General features: G+C 42.2%; 1 protein-coding gene across 3 annotated transcripts in view; it reads right to left on the bottom strand.

Moving 5' to 3' along the window:
• Positions 1-18,856, bottom strand: part of LOC127563301 (ATP-sensitive inward rectifier potassium channel 12) — a 133,256-nt gene extending 114,400 nt beyond the window's left edge. For all 3 annotated transcript variants that reach the window (XM_051999671.1, XM_051999679.1, XM_051999662.1), the window contains exon 1: positions 18,157-18,856. The gene's annotated coding sequence lies outside the window, so the exon portion shown is untranslated. The remainder of the gene's footprint in view (positions 1-18,156) is intronic.
• Between the last annotated feature and the right edge of the window lie 2,097 nt (positions 18,857-20,953).

The following is a 20,953-nucleotide window of genomic DNA, read 5'->3' as shown; positions in this document are numbered from 1 at the left end:
GCAGAGAGTGTGGAATTTTAGTATGGGTCCTATCACTGGCTCATTGTGTGACCTTGTATAAGTCACTTCCCCCAGAATTCAAATTCCCCTTCTAAATTGAGGGAGTTGGACTGAATTTAAGGCCTGTTTTCTAGCCCGCATTCCATGATTTCTATGATTTCCCATAATCTAGGGCCTGTTGAAGTCTGGCCAGCCATTCTGGCTGTGAACCAAGCAACCTCAAGTCAAGAGGTTCAGAAGGCAGCCTCCTCCCACCACCCACAAGGCCAGCTGTTTGATTTAATTATTTTTTTTAAAAATGTGCTTGGAGAACTGTACTCCTCCCACAAAGGAGAGCAGGAAGGCTCAGTTCTGTCCCAGTCCAGAAAAAGAAAAGCAGGTGACAGGGTGTGTCTATGGCCTCTCCCTACACCTCTCAGCCCACACTACTCTGTATGGCTCTCTTGCACCAGCTAAGACCCTGAGTTTCCCCCTCTCCCCCGACCTCCCACCTTCTTCAGTCCCCATGTATCATACACACAGGCATCTTCTCCCACTCTTCCAGCCAAGAGTCTTCTCTCAATAAAAAAAAATAATGCCTTGCATTTTAACCATAGTGATTCTGAGAACAGCCCTCTGAGACAGGCAGGACAGATGCTGTGAATTCCATTTTACAGATGAGAAGGAGGCTAAGAAAGGGAATAGAATCAAGACTCATGGGATCATAGACTTTGGATTAGAAGGGACCTAAGAAAATATAGATTTAGAGTTGAAATGGGTCTTTAAAGACTATATAGTCCAATTGGAGGCTGGGTGGTACAGTGGATAGAGCATCAGGCATAGAGTTAGGAAGATCTGAGTTCAAATACAGCCTCAGACATTTACTAGTGTGATCCTGGGCAAGACAATCCCTGCTTGCCCCTGTTCCTCATCTGTAAAATGGGGACACAATGGAGAAAGAAATGGCGAATTATTCCATTATCTTTGCCAAGAAAACCCGTAGTCATCCTTTTCACATCATGATGCAATAAAAATTAAACATATGATAAAGAATCAAGGAAAAATAGACCAAAAATGGGAAAGGAAAAAAACCCATGGAATCACATAGAATCAGTTAGGAATGACTGAAAAGGAACTCCAATTGGTTATGTTTACAGAGGAGGAAATGGAGCCCCAGAGAGGATGTGATTTGCCAGTGGTCACACAGATAAAAAGTTGAGATTTGAACTCACACCATCTGACCCCCAAACTGATCATCTTTCTCCTACAATTTGCTGTCTCTCCTGCATATATGATATGTTGATAAAGTACTTGTTCTTTAAAAAAATTTTTTTCCATGAGAAGGAAACTTCTCAATAAGTACAAGAGTTGTTTTCTCTAGCTTTCTGGTCCAGTAGTTGGTTATCCAGCCTCTACTTGCAAACTGTCAGTGATGGAGAGCTCACTATTTAATTAAATTAGTTGCTTCTAATATTAGAATCATTCAAAATTATTCAAAGTATTCAAGAGTTTTTCTTTAGGGTAAGGCATAATCTTCTTTCCACCAGTCCTTGACATTAGATTTAGCTCTGCTGGTCAGTCCAGAGCACATATTTCACCAAGAATGAGGAGACTAGAACAGGTAACATAGTAGCTAGACTGTTGCACTGTTGGTTAGGCAGCAAGATTTGGCTTTGAATCCTACTGCAGGCATCCACTAGTTGTGTAACCCTGGGCAAATTAGACAGGGCCTTTTCTTTCTGCTTCTGCTTTCTTTTCTATAAAACGGGGAAAAAATAATACTTACCTCCCAAGATTGCTCATGGGGGTCAGATAATGAATGAAAAGGCTTTTCAAATCTTAAACGTTTTATATAAATGTTAGCTATTATCGAGAAGTAGTTCAAAGTATAACCTCCTTTAAAAAATTAGTCATTTAATAAGCATTTCTTAAGTTCTTCTTGTGCTAAGTGTTAGGCATGTGTTAAGTTCCTACTATGTGTTGGATATGCTAAGTTCCTACTATGTGTTAGGCATGTTAAATTCCTATTATATGGTAAGCCTGTTAAGTTCCTGCATATGTTAGTTTGTTCCTATTATATGGTATATTAAATTCCTATTATGTGTTAAACAGGTTATTCCTATTATGTAGTAAGTATGTTAAATTCCTACTATGTGTTAGATGTTAAGTTATATGTTAAGTTCCTATTATATAGTAGGTAGGTTAAGCTCCTACTGTGTGTTAGGCATGTTAAGTTTCCACTATATCTTAAGCACAGTAAGTTCCTACTATGTGTTTGACACTGTGTTAAATGGAGGATACAAAGCAAGAAAAAAGAAGTCCCTACCTTCAAGGAGTTACAATCTAACGAGGGGATAAATGTAAAGAATTAAGGGCAGACAAAACATATAGGGTAACTGAGATCTAAAAAGCATTAGCAGCTTTGAGGTGGGCCTGAAGGGGAGATCACAAAGGTCTTGTGTAGTAAGTGAGAACTGAGCTGGGTTTTAAAGGAAGCCGGAGAAAGTAAGAGAGATGAGGAGAGAAAGCTTTCTAGGCACGAGGGACAGCCAGGGCAAAGGCAAGATGCCTGGAAATGAAGTGTCCTGTTTGAGGAGCTGCACTCCTAACATGCCTCTTAAGGTACAAGAAAGCTAAGAAGCTAGGAGGAGGAATTGTGGTGGGATGCTTGAAGAGAGCTGAGGAAGTTTGGAGCTAGAGAGTGAGACAGACTCAACTAGGATGAAGTATGGCTCTAATTCTCCTGTTAAAATATAAGCTTCAAGAGTGCAGGGACCCCATCTCATCAAGACTTTGTGTCTCCTCAGGAGCAGACACAGTGCCCTATACATGTATTTTCCTTTAAGAATTTTTTCCTTTCATTAATTGTAAGGGCAGCCAAATAAAGTGCTAGGCCTTAAATCAGGAAGAATTGAATTTAAATCCAACCTCAGACATTTGTGTGGGCCTGGGCAAGTCATTTAACCCTGTTTGTTTCAGTTTCCTCATCTGTAAAATGGCTAGAGAAGGAAATGGCAAACTTTTCCCAGTGTTTTTGTCAAGAAAACCCCAAATGAGATCAAGAAGAATCAAATACCATGACTTTAAAATAGATAAGCTAAGAATGGCTTTTATGTGCAAATTACAGTAATCTGTAAGAAATGAAAATAGGACAGTTTGCTGAAATATAGACTGAAGGGGAGCAATGTTTTATAAGCCTGATAATGTCTATTAAAATCCAAGTCTGACCGTGTCATTCCATCATCCCCACTCAATAAATTCCAATGGCTCCCTATTACCTCCAAGAATAAATGTAAAATCCTCTGTTTGACTTTTAAAATCTGACCCCCTTCTATCTGTTCAAGTCTTCTTAAACCTTATACAATTTTTACAAAGAGTCACTGCCTCTCTGCTGTTCCTCGAACACAATACTCCATTTCCCTGTGCCTAGAACTCTCTCCCAACTCATCTCCAAAGAAACAGACACAGATAGAAAGAAGAGCCCCAGAGAGACAAAGAGAGGGGAGAAACTCGGAGACAGAGTCAGAGAGGAATCAGAGAGAGAGAGAGAAGAGATTCAGAATATGATGGATCTTTCAAGTTTCAATTAAAATCCCCCTTTCTCTAAGAAGCCTCCTCCAATGCTAGTGTCTTCCTTCTGAAACTATCTCTAATTGGCCCTATATATATTTTATATGTACATAGTTTGCATGCTATCTTCCCCATTAAGACCATGAACTCCTTGAAGTATTACTTAGGACTTTGGGGGCTAGGATGTGGGACTTAAATGTTATAGTAAATTTCCAGGAAGTAAATTTTTCCTAAGCTTCTCTACAACTTAAAGTCTTAGATTTCTAGCTCAGTTTTTGTCTGTCTCTACATAGTCGTATTTTGTATTTTCTTAGCAAAGATACTGGAGTAATTTGCCATCTTCTTCTGCAGCTCATTTTACAGATGAGGAAACTGAGGCAAATAAAGTGAAGTGATTTGAAGCTAGTGTGTGTTTGGAGTTGGTTTTGAATTCAGATCTTCCTGACTTCAAGGCCATCGCTCTATCTACTGAATCACCTAGTTCCCCAGATTACATTTTATTATTAGAGATAATAGTATTCATTATACTTTGGGGAGCTAGGATGTGGGACTTAAATGCTATAGTAAATCTCCAGACAATAAATTCTTCCTAACTTTCTCAACAACTTAAAAGTCTTAGATTTGTAGTTCAGCTGACTAGATTTTTTGTCTGTAGGAGGTACTGACTGTAACCCACCCCTAAACTGCAGTTTATCACCTTACTGGCTAGGAGAAGATGCTGGAAAATCCAATCTTCTGTCAAGAGCTCCTAGGACCAACCTCCCAGCACACAGAGATCTGGATCTCTCTTAGTACTCCATGCCTCCAAGCAGCGTTGTTTATATAGAGAGAGTAGACTTAGCCTTTGTGAAGATGTTTTTCCTCTTCTCATAGAGATTTGGAAAGAATCTGAACTTGTAGGGCAGAGGACCTGGTTTTTCTACCTTTGTGATCTTGGCCAAGTCATTTAATTTTTTTTTATTCTTGGTTTGTTCTGCTATGAATGAGGAAGGCTAGACAAAATGATCTCTCAGATGCCTTCCCAGTCCTAAATCAATGGTCCTATGATTCTCACTCCATCTTTACTCGTGTCTTTCTGTTTTTACCTCAGCTCTTCCCAGCTGACATCACTGTGGATCACCTCCCTCTGCTCCCTAGATAAAGGCTGAGCTACTTTTTTAAAAAAGGGTTTTATTGACAACTAGAAAATAAGGAAAAATTAAACAGAGGCCAGAAATACATTATTACAAAGCCAGGGACTCTCATAACAATGATATTTTACATTTTTAGAGTACTTTCCGTCCAATGATTACCCTATGAGGTCAGTAGGGTGAGTGTTATTACCACTTTACAGATAGAAAAATGGAGTCCCAGATTATATATAAAAGAGAAGGATGGTTTCTAAACTAAATGGCACCCACTGATTTAGCATCTAAATCTGGGCCACCGACCTGGCCATCTACCACATTAGCTTGGGAGGACAGCTTTCAATGTGTCTTCCACTCTGCTTTCAAATTAATTCCTTATCCTTTTGAGACCCAAAGCTCGTATCTTTCTGGCCCTTTTCACCAACTTCCAGAGCTTGCACTTTTACATTTCTATCAGTTCTCCAGAGTCCCAAATAACAAGACATTGGACTAAGTGCAGGTAATGAAAAGATGAAAAATAACAGCTTCTGAGTTCAAGGAGTATATATTCTACAAGAAAGGTATTATAACCCGTGCCCAAATAAGTACCATAGAAGGTTCTGTGTAAGAGGGACAAAAGAGAGATTCAGCAAAGATGTTCTAGAACATTTAAAGAGGAAGGGAGTATTTTCAGCTATAGGAATCAGAGAAGACTTCATAGAGGAGGTGGCAATAGAACAGCTCCTAGGAGGAAGAGAGGAATTTCAAAAAGCTGAGATGAGAAGTGTTTCTATTCTGGGCATGGCAGATGGCCTTTGCTAATGGATGGAGGAGGCAGGAGAGGGCAAAATGAGACTGGGGAACAGCTAGAAGTCAATCTGATGGGGATTTAGAGCACATGGATAAATAGTGTAACAGTAGCCTGGAGGACCCTAAATGCCAATATTTTGTTCTATAGGCAAAGAGGAGCCATTGAATGGTTTGGGGCACATAAATGACCTGTGGATCGAGAAGACTGTTTTCACAATTGTAGAAACGTTAGATTGAAGAGAAAAGACACTGCAGAGGGCCAGAAAAGCCATGTAATCTTTCTTGCTGCTGTACATACAATGTCCATCCCCCATCCCTGTGCCTTTAATAGATCACCATACCTGGAATATACTTCCTTCCTTCCCTCCACTTCTTGAATGTCAAGAACTGCCTTCAACACACAACTGCCTTCAATACAGCCCCCTCCCCTGTTTTTGTTTTTTTTTTTTTTTTTGACTCTTCCCTATCTTTTAGTGCCCTCTCTCCTTTATTTAAGACATCTAGGTAGATAAGAGTTCAGGAAAACCTGAATTCAAATCCTGATTTAGACACTTATTAGCAATTCATACAACCTCTATCTCAATTTCCTCAACTGCATAATGAGGATAATAATAGCACCTACCTCCCAGGGTTGTTGTGAGGATCAAATGAGATATTTGTAAAGCACTTAGCACAGTGCCCAGAACAGAAGTGCTTAATAAACGTTTCCTTTTCTCCCCTTCCTATTGGAATGTTAACTCTTTGAGGACAGATATTATTTTGCATCCTCAATGCTTAACCAAGTGCTGGTATATAATAACTACTTAAAAAATATTTGTTGATTGATAGGGTGTGATTATAGCAAACCAGGAAAAGAAGTGATAAGAGACTAAGCTAAAAGGGTAGTTTCACAAATGGAAAGCAGGGGCTAGATGTTAGAGCTGTCAATAGAATTTGGCAACTGGTTGGATATGGGGAAGTGAGGGAAAAGGATGTGAGTCAGATTTTGATCTGGTATGATCAGGAAGATAGTGGCAGGAAGGGTCATGGTTAGTGTAGGAGATAACAAGTTCTATTTTGGACAAGTTGAATCTGAGGTACTGGCAGGATATCCAGGTGGAGACATCCAATAGGCAGTTAGTTAGAAATATGGGATTGGAAGTCAAGGAAATAAGAGAGTTGGAAATATAAATTTTAGAATCATCTTAACAGAGATGACAATTAAGACCATAGGAGAAAATGAGAATATGGGCAGACAGGAAAAGAGCTTCATGGAGAGATCTTTAGAGGACACTCACACTTAGAAAGGAGGAGGAAGAGGAGGAGAATAAACAGAAACAAAGGACTGGAGAAGCAGAAGGTTCTTCAGTGGCTGACAAGTCCAAGTTCATAACCAAAAGGAATTCCCACTACAACCTAAACAACAGGTGGTCATTTAGTTTCAGCAGGAAGTTCTCCAAAGAGGGGAAACCAATGATGACTTTTCATGCAGCTCATTTATCTTCTGAAAAATTAAATTTAGCTCTTTGCAACTTTCATCCCCTCTAGGGTCAAACAGAACAAATCTAAACCTTCTTTTCTACAGGCAGTCCTTAAAATACTAAAAGATAATAATTTCCTTGGATCATCTCCAAATTAATTATCTCCAATATAGAACTTACACAAGATGGACTCAAACCTTCACTATTCTGGTTGCCTTCCTCTATACAATCTCTTGATAATCAACCTGTCTCTTAGGTTATGGTACCCAGAAACGAACAAAATATTCCAGATGACATCTGACAGGGACAGAGCACAGAGAGATTATCACTTCCTTATTTCTTAAAGCCATGCCTCTTAATACAGCTCAAGATTAAATTAGTTTTTTTGGCTGTCTCATCTGCTGACTAAGTCCACTAAAACTCCCTACATCTCCTTTTCAGATAAACTGACAAAGCAGGCCTTAGCGCTCATCTTGTACTTGAAAAGTTGATTTTGTTGGATACCTAAGTGTAATATTTTACATTTATCTTATGTATTTCATCTTATTGGATTTGGTCCAATTTCCAATCCAGCATTTCTTAAGTTATAATCCATGAACTTGATTGAAAATTGTTATCAAAATATATGCATGTATATTATTACACATATATTATGCATAAAATTATACACGTACACATTTTATACATGTATTATACTATATATAACTGTATTTCAATAGAATTGCATTCATTTGTAACCCTATGCATTTATTTTATTCATCAAAAACATTCTTCTGAGAAAGGGTCCATAGACTTGATTTCACTAAACTACCAAAAGAATCCATGATGCAAAAGTGGTTAAGAACTCCTTGACTTCACTGAACTTTTGAGGAGACTAAAGAAAAAGGGTCAGCTAGGAGAATTTTTAGGAGCAGTATCATAAAAGCCAAGGGAGGAGCCAGTGTCTATAATGGCAATGGTTAATGGTGTCAAAATAAAATTTTTTAAAAAGTTGTCATATATTGCAGAAAGGTTCCACTAGTCCTTCTAATGAAAAAAGGATGATTTCTTTATACATGCTATTTTGTTAAGTCATTTTGAATTACATCTGACTCTTCTTGACTGCATCTGGGGTTTTCTTGGCAAACATATTGGAGTAGTTTAGTGGGAGTAAGTGACTTGTCCAGGATCACACAGCTAGAAAGTTTTTGAGGCCATATTTGAACTCAGGAAGAACAGTCTTCCTGATTCCAAGTCTGGTGATCTGGGCACTATGGTGCCACCTAGCTGTCCATCACGCCACAAAGAACATTCCTGAGGTAAAATGATAAAAACGAAAACGTTGGATTTGGAATTACAGGACCCGGGTTCAAATTTTGTGGCTGTCACTTGATGTTTGGGGGACCTTGGATTCTTAAGTCAATTAAGATTCTAGTTTTGTTTCCTCATTTATAAAATGAAGTGAATTAGATTTAGTGATTAAGAGGTCATTAGTAACTTTGGACAGTGAATTTTCAATTGAAAAATAAAATACCCTTTTCCCTAGTATTGCCAAAAAAATCACCCCAAAATTACTCTATACTTCAAAAATAAACTAAAATAGATTGAGATAAAAGAACTTAATAAAAAACCCATCTAGTTCTAAATCTGTATGATCTCACACTACTCAAAAGATTTGAAACTCATTCTTCTCTGGATAATCCTTAAAGGCACTCTTAAAGGCAGTTGTGTCACTCTAGTCTGTCTCTTTTGTATTTATCTGTTCTCCCTGTTTTGATGCAGTGCTTTCAGCTGTTTATAACTTTCAGCTGTAGTTCTGAGTTCACCTCAAATTCAACAGGTCCCAGATAAGATTCAATCTGTCATCATCCTTAAAATATAGTCCCAACTTTCCCAATTTTTTTAATGGCAACACTCTAGGTTCAAAACCATGTATTCATGCATGTATTCGTGATTTCTCAGCTCCAAAAATTTCCCTTTCTGTTCCTTCTCACTCTCAAGCAAATTGTTGTTTGTCCATCCTTCTCAAAAAAGACCATGATATCAAAAAAGTGATGCCATTATATGCAAGTGAATTGGATTTAAGTGAGAGAGGGCTAGGCAAGATTACTTGTCTCCCTTTCCCCTTTGGAGCCATCTGGGTCCAGTGGTCAAATATAATTCTGGAGGATTGTAGATGGCCCTGGATGAAATGAGAGACCTTGGGCTTTTTAAGATTAGGTCTTCAACAGGCCTCAGTTTGACTCAGGCTGCACCCATTTAGAGATGAAGGCTAGGTAATAATTAAAGCAAAGAATTTCCTTTTTCACCTAGAACAAAAAAAAAAAAACCTAAATACATAAATGAATGAATGAATCTGGGAGGGGAAGACCCTCACGGTTTCTGGTCAAAGCAGAAATTATTGCTATTTACATTCAAAATGAGTCAATCAAGACCTAAACAATGACCAAATGGGCTTTGGCCAAAGACTGATTGGAGGACATCAGTATAAGTATCAGCTCTAAAATTAGTAAACCAAGATTTATTAAGTATCTAGTAGTTGCCAGGCATAATAATAGACAATGGGGATAAAAAGAAGGAAAAAAAAAAAACAAGAAAAAAAATCTTTGCTCTCAAGAAATTTACATTTATTTGAGGAAATAACATGAATACATACATATGTATGTTTGTGTAAATGTAGATTCAAAGGATGTACAAATTTAAATTGGATGCAACTGAATGATTGGACGACAACAAATTTCAGAAAAAGAGGCATTAGCATCTAAGGGAATAAGATCTCTTGTGGAAAATGGTCCTTTGCTTAAGGTTTTAAGAAATTAGGGATTCTGAGGCACAAGTAAGGAGGGAGAACATTCCAGATATGGGAGATGAGGCTATTCAAAGGAAACGGAATGCCATGACAATAGTCTGTGGTTGTGAGACCTTGGACAAGTCACCCACTACTCAGTTTCCACATTTGTAAAATGAATATAAGATCTCAGAGGAAAGAACTTTGTAAGTTATAAAATGGTTTATAAATATGAATTATTACTATCCTCTCATGTTTGCATAACTGTAACAATTGTCTATTGGTCTTGGTCTTTCTGTCTCCATTTTCACCTCTTTCCTTCACCAATCTATCTTGCACACCTTTGGCAAGTTATTTGTCTACTTAAAATATCATTTCCTTATGTATGGTCTGACCAAATAAGAACTCAATTTGGCATTCATGGGTTTCTAAAATCTAGCATCATTTTCCCTTCTCCAATCTGACCCACTGATGAATATATGCTTCCACTCTAGTCAGGCCAGGCTATTTGGTATCTATCTCCAGTCCTGTGCCCACCTGAAATGACCATCACACTCTTGTTTGCTTATCTGAATCCCACCCATCCTTTAAGATTCCTCAATTCCCACCTCCAAAAATCATAGGAATTAGAAATGAAGACAACCTTGGAGATCATCTATTTCAAACTTTTCACTTTACAGAGGAGGAAACTTGAGGCCCCAGAGAGCTAAAGCAACAGCTGAGATTCAAACAGCACTTTGCACAGTGTTTGATACATAGTAGGTGCTTGATAAATGCTTATTGACTTGACTTTAATCCAGGTCTCCCCCATTCCAAATCTAGTACTCTTTTTAGTGAACTCCCCATTCTTCTCTGTGAAACCTTTTCTGAATACTGCAGTCATAAATATTCCTTTTCTCTGAATCTTCTGGCATTGATCATTAATACTAGAATTGAGCATTTGATTGAAAATCATCTTTTTCTCCCTAGTTATCTGGCTTGTGTGAGTACAGTTCCCCATTCAGATTATAAGCTCTTTGGAGGCAATATCATATTTCTTTGGTGTTTCTCATGATGCCTAGTTAGCACCATGCTGAACACACAGAAGGTGCTCAATGAATGCACTATACACAAGGACTTGGCCCATGGTCAAGTACACAGTAACCATGCCCTCTGCACAGCCTCCAAGGGTTCACACAATGAAAAATGTCTCCCACTGTTCACAAATATCCTCTTTTCCCTAACATGCCTCTGGCAATCAAGACTAGATGGCACTCCTCCAGCCCAGTCAGTCTCCCTGAGCCTTAGCCACTGAGGTTGCCATTGGGGAAAGAGAGAGAGAGAGAGAGAGAGAGAGAGAGAGAGAGAGAGAGAGAGAGAGAGAGAGAGAGAGAGAGAGAGAGAGAAGAGAAAGAGAGAGGAGAGAGAGACAGAGAGAGAAGAGAGACTGAAAGAGAGAGGAGAGAGGGGGGGTGAGGGAGAGAGAGGAGGTGAGGGAGAAAGAAGGGGGAGGGGGAGAGAGAAAGGGAGGAGGGGGGTAGGTGAGTGCCAGGCACTCCGACTCTGATCATTCCTAATGAGTCACCTGGCCTGAGCCCAGGCCAGGGCCAGGCACCAGATGTAGCTGGCAAAAGAAGCCTAACTCTTGGTTGTTTCTCCATTCTTCTCAGATCAGAACCAGCTCGCTGCCTCTGGCGTGATACACCTTCTTCCCTCAGGCTTCCCTTCTGCTGCTGGCCAGATGCATATTGGCCCATGGATGTCCTTTCCCCTCCAGCTCCACCCCTACCCCCAAAACCATCACCATCGTCACAAGGCAGGCAGGACTGAGGGCTGTGAATGCTGGGAAGGGGTGGGTCCTGGAACACTGCTGAGGAAATCTAGGACCTCTAATTGAGTGTCACTGTGACATCATAGAATTTCAAAAAAAGGAAATTTCATTCTCTCAGAGTCATATAAGTAAAGTACTGGGAGATGGAGAAAAGCCTAGGTAAAAGAAAAAGACAATAAAAAAAGAAAAAGGGAGTCATCTTCATAGAAAAGCCATGGATTCCTGTTACAGAATAAAACTTATATATTTGGACATAGCCACTTTTGTTTGACAGCTTATTTGCCACAAGGGAGGGCTCATTTATAATTGGGCAGGTGAATTTTGGAATAGATAAAGAACTAGCAATAATGATGAAAGAAAAGTAGAAAGAAAAAGAGAAAAGCGGGTCACTGGAGCATGCACAAGAAGCTATGCAAAGGAAATTCAGAGGGAGACACAAATAATCACATCAGTTGTGAAAAGAGCATATTGAATTTGTTCTATTAAAAAGAGAGATTTACAGTTTCATATAAGATCCTCTTTTGAGGTTCTTTTGCACATGGAAGTGTTTGTTTTTGTTAATCACAAGTTCAAGTTCAGAATAATGAAAAATTAAACTGTTTTTAAAGAAAGGAAAGGAAAAGGGAATGAGAGATAAGAGTGAAGAGGAGAAAGAGGGAAAAGAAGATGTATGTGAAAGAGAGAACAAGTTTCCATCAGTGACAAAGATGGCAGAGTTGGTTAGGAGGGATGAATGACCAATAGATAATGTATCCTCACGCCACTGGCTGCTTCTCACTCCCTCTCTTCTCCCTATCTCACCTTAACTTTCTGCCATCCCTGAAAAGTTCTGGCTTGTCCTTCTTGGGAAAAGGAAACAGAAGTGTTTCCAGGACATGATGTGCTCAAAACTATCAAATAGTTCTTTGGAACCTTGCCCCAGAGTGTGGGGCAAGGGGGGAGAAGGAAAGTTAGCCATCAATCTCCAGGAACCCAACCTTAACTGAAATGGTGATGGTGATGCCTAGGGGTGGATAATTCAGAGGCTCCACATTCAAAGTCATCAACCTGCTACTGTCCTCCACTGTTAGCTGACCAACATTTACAGTTGTGCTAGTATCCCCTGGCACCAGCTCTGGCAGGGCAGCTCCCAACCTTTGACTCAATTCCCATAATCATTGAGAAGAAAAGACGTCAATGCAATTTTTAAAGTACAAATTGCTCTGTAAATGCAATGTATTATTATAATTATTCCAGTACAGTTTCAGAACTATCACCTTATTCTGCCTCCAATAGAGATAGCCAGTCTAGTCCATACAGTTCAAAAATATGAGGAATCCCCAGGATTCTCCAGAGACAGACCCTCCAGGAGAGTAATTGGATTTTCTGCCTTTTACCCTTCCCTCTCCCCTATAATTGGTAACTATATTCACTCTCTCTCCCCCCTAGACCTTCTGCCCTCCTCTCCAAGGACAAATTAGAATTATAGATGCTACAAGGACACTGGACTTGAAATCCAAAGACCCAGATTCACTTCTTGGTACTCAGGGTTTTTTTTGGTTTTGTTTTGTTTTTTTTACTTTTGGGGCCTTTCTATTAAATGAGGCATGTAGGTGGTGTGACACTGTTGGGAAAAGACTGGGGTTACAAGATGAGGGCCCAAATCCCAACTCTGACATTTGGTATCTGAGTAGGCATGAGCAAGCCATTTCATTTCCCTGAGCCTCAGTTTCCTCATCTGTAAAATGGGAAAATGAAAGACTTGGGGTTCCTTTCAGCTCTAAGAGCTATGATCCCATGATCCTTAAGTTGTCTTTTGGTTTTAGATTTTCCATAGAATGGAACTTTGGGGTAGGTGGGGATCAGGATAAGACTTTTAGATCTGAAAACCTAGTCCCCACTCAAGAGGGACTGAACAGGCTCCTGCCCCAAGTACTCAGTAGAGAAAAGACCGATATACCCAGAGAGAGTTAAGGGACCAGAGCTCTCAGGGCAGGGACAAAGATGCTTTAGAAACCGGGCCAATCCCTTCAAGTGTTCCCCAATTTCTCATTGTGAGTCTCATTTGCTATATCATTGCTTCATGATGGCAAAAGGAGAGTAGGAGATACCTGACCCGTGAATAGTGCCCAGATCAGGCAAGCTGGGAAGAATGATGTGTCCAATCCCATCTTATCTGGTAATCACATACAGTGCACATCTGAGAACAGCTTTGGGATTTCTTGTGGTGATCCAAGACAATTCCAAGATACTTGGGATAGAAAATGCCATCCAGAGAGAGAATTATGGAGACTGAATATGCATCAAAGCATAGTAATTTCATCTTTTTTGTTTGTTTTCTTTTTCTTTCTCATGGTTCCCCCCCCCCCATTTTGGTCTGATTTTTCTTGCACAATAACAAATATGGAAATACATTTAAAAGAATTGCACATATATAACCTATATCAGATTGCTTGCTTTCTTAGGAGAGGGGAGGTGAGGGAGGGAGAAAAAATTTTGGAACACAAAAGTCATAAAAAGAATGTTGTGGCAACTAGGTGGCGCAATGAATAGAGCATCAACCCTGAAGTCAGGAGGACCTGAGATCAAATTTGACCCCAGACACTTAACACTTCCTTGCTGTGTGACCCTGGGCAAGTCACTTAACCCCAGTTGCCTCGGGGGGGGGGGGGAGTTGAAAACTGTATGTATTCAGAAAAACAAAATACTATTGAAGAAAAAAAGAAAAATATTTCCTAATGTACAAGCGGATTTGGGAGAACTTAAGGTGCTTCATTCCCAAATCTTTGTAGAGTTCTTAAGAGTTTCACTTCTATTCTGATGTAAAACCAAAAAGGTGAAATTATTACATTTATATTGAACTCTTACAGTGTTGTTCAGTCCCTACTATGTGCACAGAAAAGTAAGGCTCCCTGTCTCATTCTTCCTGAGCTGAGAAAGCCCTTCATTCCCATCCCAAGTGAGTCATAATTCGCCAAGGACTCCTAACCCCAACAGTTGGCACTCATTGCCACAGGTAATAGAGACAGAGAAGGCCAGTAAGAGACTCCTGTAGAAGAGTCTGACATACCCATTCTCACTTCTCCTGACCAGTTTATCTCAGAAGATTCCTGCAGCATTGTATAAACAGATTTCTGCTCAGGGCCTCTGATGCAGGATATGGAGAAGAGGGATTGGGGAACCAGTAGCCAGGTAGGGGACAGATAAAGACAGCCCCCATGTCTTATTTAAATTTTGTAGATCTCTAGGCTCCTAATACTGAATAGGTGCTTATAAGGGTTTGTAAAACAATCCCCTTTGGATCATCTACTCTATACTTCCTCTTCCAGCTGTGGACCTATTCTATCTCCTCTTCCAGAAAGAGGTGATGGAGTGATGGAGAGCATAGGAGTATGCTTCCTACTCGTATGCTCCCCATCACCCCCAAGAACCATTTTTCTTCCCTGGCACAGCCTCCTGTGTTCTCCTACCCCCAGAACTAAGCCCTGAGCCACTACTTAGTACACTCCAGATAATACCTTCTCCTTCCTCTCCTCAAGCACCCCAACACCAGGCTCTTCCCTTACACTCACCCCAAGCCTGGGAGGACAGAATACTGCCACCCCCCACCCAGCACACACACACACACACACACACACACACACACACACACACACACACACCATTTTTCTGACTAACTTCAAGGATCCTGGAATAAACTTTTAGTATGTGAACAAGGTGGGACTTGGGATGATTTCCCTAGGAGAGAAGGGGAATGAGGGACTGCCTCTACCCTCAAATATCCTTGTGGGAAGGGAGGAAGCTCCGGCAACTTTTCTTAATAGAAAACAGAAAGCACTAACGTTTCTAAGTGTGAAACCTCAGTCCCCCACCCCGCTTTCTGCCTCCATCAATTGCTTAGAAAAGTAACCCACAGACTGGCCTTCAGTTTCCCAACCTGTCCGGAGAGGCCACAGCCCGCCCTGAGACTGAAATTCAAGTCAGTGCATCCATATACAGCCGCGGTACTTATTGGAGTAGACACGTCAGTGGCAATGTAACGGTGATCAGTTGCCCATCATGTTCACTTAGGTAAATGAAGGAAGGCTGGAGAGAGGGATTCAGGTTAATCTTGCCTATTCTGGCAAGAGGGGGTGGGATGGGGTGGGATGGGGTGGAAGACGGGAAGGGAAGAGGAGGGTCTGAAAGTGATAGTTCATGTTCTGAGGAATGACTCCTTTTTGAAGAGGCGGAGGCTGAAGCCGGGCAAGGCACCGCTCTGTTTGCCTCTGTAGGAGGCAAGATGCACAAATCGTTTGCATGCTCTCCCCTTGCAGGAGGCTGAGGCCGATTTCCACTCGGTGTGGGTGAATTCTCTTTCAGAAGATTAAGAGGCAGGCAGTAGCAGCTAACCCAAGATTCACCTTAGTGAAGAGGTGGGGGAGGGATGGGAGGCGAGAAGGAAGAGCAGAAGACAGTTCTTCACCTCCCTTTCTCTCTCTTCCCCATCCCCATCCTTCTCTACTGAAAAACACTTTTGGGTCTTCTATGTGTATATTCGTGTATGACCTTAATCATAGAGAAGGCTCTAAAAAACAGCATGGGCAAGGGGAAATGAGATAAACATGTTAGCCTCCGAGTAATTTTCTTTTCTTCTACCCCATCTGGATTGCTGCTTATTGGGAAGGTTGCTGGGTAGTTTGTAGGGAGATGGGGCTGGGGAAAGAGGCTCTTAGCTCTAAGTCTACCCCAGCAGCTGCCCATATTTATGTGAGAGGGATTGTGGTATAATGGGAAAATTGCTGGAAACGGGGCACCAGGAGCCCTGGGATCTCCTCTTGATCATCTGTGCTACCCTCAGCTAGTTACTTAACCTCTCCAGCCTTGGTCCTCTCTGAAACATGTAAGGTTTCGATGATCTCTCAGGTTTGTCAAAGCTCTAAAATTCCCTGTTTTCCTTCCTTCCATTTCTAATAGTCTATGATTCTATATTTGTTGCTGTGAGGAACTAACACTATCTAGGGAATAATACCCTCCCTCCCACGAAAAAATGCTTTAGTTTTTGGTCTCATCCTGTATAAACTAACTAGCAATATGATATAAAGAGTAAACAGTAGACCTTGGCATCGAGAAAAGCTGGGTTCAAATCCTGCCCTGAGACATATTGATTATATGACTTTCATCAGATCACTTAATCTCTCATTATTCCAAGCAACTCTATTAAGACAAGTTGCAGAGCAAAGGCTATTCTACATTGGTAAAAATTTTCATTGTGGAATTATCTGTTAGCAATGAAATTACAAGTCATTTCCCTTCCTTTCTCCAAAAGAAAAATCAAACTGGAAACGTAGTTTCCACTCTCTAGGCTCAGTTTCCTCCTCTGTAAATGATGGAATTTCACTGGATTGTATCAAGTCTTCCTGCCAACTTTAACATTCTCATAAGCAGACTCATAATAGAGACTAAGAAGCCTGTGAATTTAGCTAAGACTAAGACAGTGGATAGTGTTTCTACTGAAACGAAGTGGATGAAAAATACTCTCCAATTCTCTTTCCAAATACTGTTTGCTCCGTAATTAAGGCTGACTTCTTAAAAAAAAAAAATACAATTCACCAGAGGAGTTGTCAGGATGTTGATTAGAGGCAGAGGGAAAAAAAAATTAAGATTTTTTTTTTTACTACATCAGAACTTAGTATGAGATGATACTATTCAAGTGATACAGCTGAGTTTGTGTGTGTTCAACTGACAAGAAGCTAGGCGTTTCAAGTCACTCAGGTTGTCATGAAAGAATGGGCCCTCTCTGGAAGGTCTTTGAGAGGAGAGGGGGCAGAACCGAGGCAGATCTAGGGTTAAGTATATGGTTTGGTTTGGGGGGGAAAGCAGGCAGGTTGTATTGCAATCTGAAACACACACACACACACACACACACACACACACACACACACATACACACCTCACCACCACCACCACCATCACATCTCCCCAAACCTCCGACAGGGAAGGGAGGATAGGAGTGGGTGCGGGGAAGAGACACACAATTGAAAAATTACAAAGTTTCCCACCAGAGCCCAGAACGAAGGTTACAATATAAAACTTGCAGGGAAAAAAGAGGCAAAGAGGCGCTGAAGATCAGTGACAAACATAGAAATCGAGGCAAAATAGAAAAGCACCAGTCAGCATATCTCCAGATCACTCACCAAAAAAAAAAAATTAAAAAAAAAAAAAACCCACGCCACCACCACCACCCATGTTCCCTGCACAACCTCGTCCCTATTCTAGGCTGGGGAGGATTATTTTTAGGGATCTTAAGGGAGCCAACACCCCCAACGTCAGAGCCCTGGGATCAGGCTGAAGCTATTGGGTTGAGCTGGGGGGTAGAGGCGACTAGGGAACGGGGAGGGGGGGGGGTGTAGCTTAGTTGTTGCACGAATTCCTTATTCCTCCCACCCACCCGCCAATAAGAGCTTTTAAAGCAGAGACTTCATGAGCTAAATCACGCTTGGCAGTCCCTGGAAGGAGGCCGACGAGTGAGGGCAACCGGCCTCGTCCCGGGTTCAGTGGGGTTGGGCAGATGTCTCTGTGTCTGTGGTTTGTTTCTGGGTCTATGTTTCAGTGACCCCCCCCCCGGCCCCGCCCCTTGCAGCCCCCCCACTGCGGCCGATCTAGGAGGGGGTCAGGCCCGCCACTGCTCCTTACCTCGCCGCGGCCGGAGCCCCCGTGGAGCCCGGTCTCCTGACGCCGGCGCTCCCTCCAGTTAGCTGCTCGGGGAATCCAGCCAGTCGCTCCTCTTCCCCGGAACACGCCCGCGGCTGCCGCTGCCGCTGTCTCCGCTGCCGCTGGGGCCGGGACTGGGGCTGCATCTCCGGCTCAGGTGCGAATCCAATCTCTCCATGCTGAAGAGCAGAGCCAGCCCCCCACCCACCCCCACCCCAATCAGGGGCGTCCTCCTGCCTCCTCTTCTCTCCCTAACCCCAGCCAAATATATATATATAATATAGGTGACCAGTTTGGGGTGGAGAGGTTGATTTAAATAAATCAATGTTTGGATTCTGTGGGTTAAAAAAAGTCACCCACCAAACCCTAGCTAATCCAGAAGCGAGGAGAGCTGGCCCCGAGCCTCCCGTCTCCCTTAAGAGCCTTCACCCTTTAGGGGGCTTCTCCTGATGCACTGAGCACCCATCCTGGACAGAGTTTCAGAGTACGGGTTTCTTGGGTGGACCCGGTTCGCTCTGCCGGGGTTGGACGCCTGGATCCCTCCCTGACTCGTGCTATTGGCAGCGACCTGGCCCCTCTGCGCTCCTCTCGCTCGCTCTCTCGGTGTCTCAGTGCGAGGTCCCCCCGCCCCCCCCCAACCTCCCCGCCTATTGGTTTTCTTGCTATCTGATCCTGAGTGAGTGCGGCTACAGCTCAGCGAGGCTTTAATGTTCTCCCATCCAGCTCCAACCTTTGCCTCTCTCTCTCTCTCTCTCTCTCTCTCTCTCTCTCTCTCTCTCTCTCTCTCTCTCTCTCTCTCTCTCTCTCTCTCTCTTCCTCTCCACCACCCCCCCCCTCGCCCGCACTTTATTTTTTTTTTCCCAAGGCAAAGAAACACAAGCACCCGGAGAAGCAATCTCGGACTCCCACCAGTCTTCACTCCCTCTCTTACCGCTTTAGTTCATGAACACCAACTACTCTTAACTGTTCCCCGAAAACCCACCAGCCATGGCCTTTAGGAGCCTTCCTTCCTCCCACCCTCGTCTCTATAGCTGGGCTGCTCTATTTTTTAGGGTTCTCCCACTCCATCATTCTCTTCGCTGCCTTCTCTTGAGGCCCCTCCAACACACATACATGTTTGTCCTCCTCTTCAGATGGCTCTCCCTCTCTTCTCTACCCTCTTTTTTTCTGTCTTCTCTTTTTGCATTTGTTTGTTCGACTATCTTCTCCTTTTCACCAAATCCAACTGCTTCCATACTCCCCACCTCCTATGCACACCTATACATACTTTCCCTGAAAACCTCTCCCTTCTTCTTCCTAGGATCGCTTTCCCCTTTCATCCCTTTTGCCCCACATATATCCAACCCTTTGACCTGGTCCTTTCTCTCCATCCACTCCCAAGAACCCCACTCTGGGAGTCCAGGCAGTATTACCAGAGGCTGCCTTGTCCCCACGTGCCCCTACTTCTGCCAAACAGCTCAGGGCCCATTGTCTCTCTCTTTAGATCTTTCCCCTGCCTCCTGGGGGCTGGTGATCCACAGTGAAGGAGTTCAGCTCTTTTATCCACCTTTTCCCCAGCCCCATCTGGCCTCTCTGCCTTTAAAAAAAATACACAGACATTTTCATGAACTACTGTTTCTCTAACCACTTTCCTGCCCAAGGAAAATATAAGTCATTTCTAAGCTGTGTTCTTTTCACATCTAGCCATGGTTATTACACATAGACAGCACACACATAGGTATATATATATATATATATATACATATGCATATATATGTGTGTGCGAATTATATATACACACGTAGATACATACGTATTTCTCCTTTGAGAGTGCCCATTGTCAAGTTCACTCTTTTACTTTGATGTTAAATATAATTATGTGGCTGAGAAACATGGAAATTGACTACAAGACTCTGACCGATTAGGATGGAGATCTGGCTGAAACCCAGAGCCTGGAAAGGAGGCATCTGGGAGGTAGGGGGAGGAAAGGGAAAAAAAAGCCAGCTACCACACTATGAAGCTGGTTTCACTGCAAACCCTTTTTCTATTTCTTCCTCTCTTTTATCCCCTTCTATCGCCAGTCCTTGCTAGGCCAAACTGTGGCTCCTGGAGGCTCTTAAGTGCTCTCAAGCCAGGATGTTGTCCAGAGGAGTTGGCATCGATTGGATCTGCAGACTTTCCCCTTCTATAAGGGGTATTGACATACTTTGCACTGATGTTGGGGGGAAAGGGGATGGAAGAAGCTGGGAAGCAGAGCCACAGGAGGGGAAAGACACAGAGGTTCCCTCTCTCTTCCTCATCTGGCCTAAGTAATGTTCCCATCTGATGTATGGCTCTGTGTTCACATACATGCTCATACACAGGAACATATGCAGACACATTGCATGCATGTGTGTTGCACATGTGTGCACATGCATGCACATGTGTATATACACATGTGTTTCTGAGGTTATAATTTGGGAGGAAAAACTTCTTAGACGAGTGGGTTTGGTGCCGGGTTTGGGGGACATGGACAAAATCTACTTCTTTTTCTTTGGTGTAACCCTAATAAATCTTTTTTTAATTGACTGAGAACAACGATGTAGTCCTCTCTCTCAGGGGACATGCCTCTGGGGAGGAGGGTGGGACACAATGATCTTTTCCGACTTCTCCTTCCCCATGATTGGCAAGGGAAATGACTCACATTGTGAACCCCAGGGATCTGGCCTTGTAGCTGGAGCCAAAGGGGTCAGAGGCTTCATTGTTATGTGAACCAGAGTGAGGTGGGCTCCAGGTAGGCCCAAAGGTTTATTAGATTTTC

This window comes from Antechinus flavipes, chromosome 1 (assembly GCF_016432865.1).
Source record: "Antechinus flavipes isolate AdamAnt ecotype Samford, QLD, Australia chromosome 1, AdamAnt_v2, whole genome shotgun sequence".
Classification (NCBI taxonomy): Eukaryota; Metazoa; Chordata; class Mammalia; order Dasyuromorphia; family Dasyuridae; genus Antechinus; species Antechinus flavipes.
Note: the sequence above shows the minus strand (reverse complement) of the source record. Positions and strands in the feature narration are given on the sequence as shown.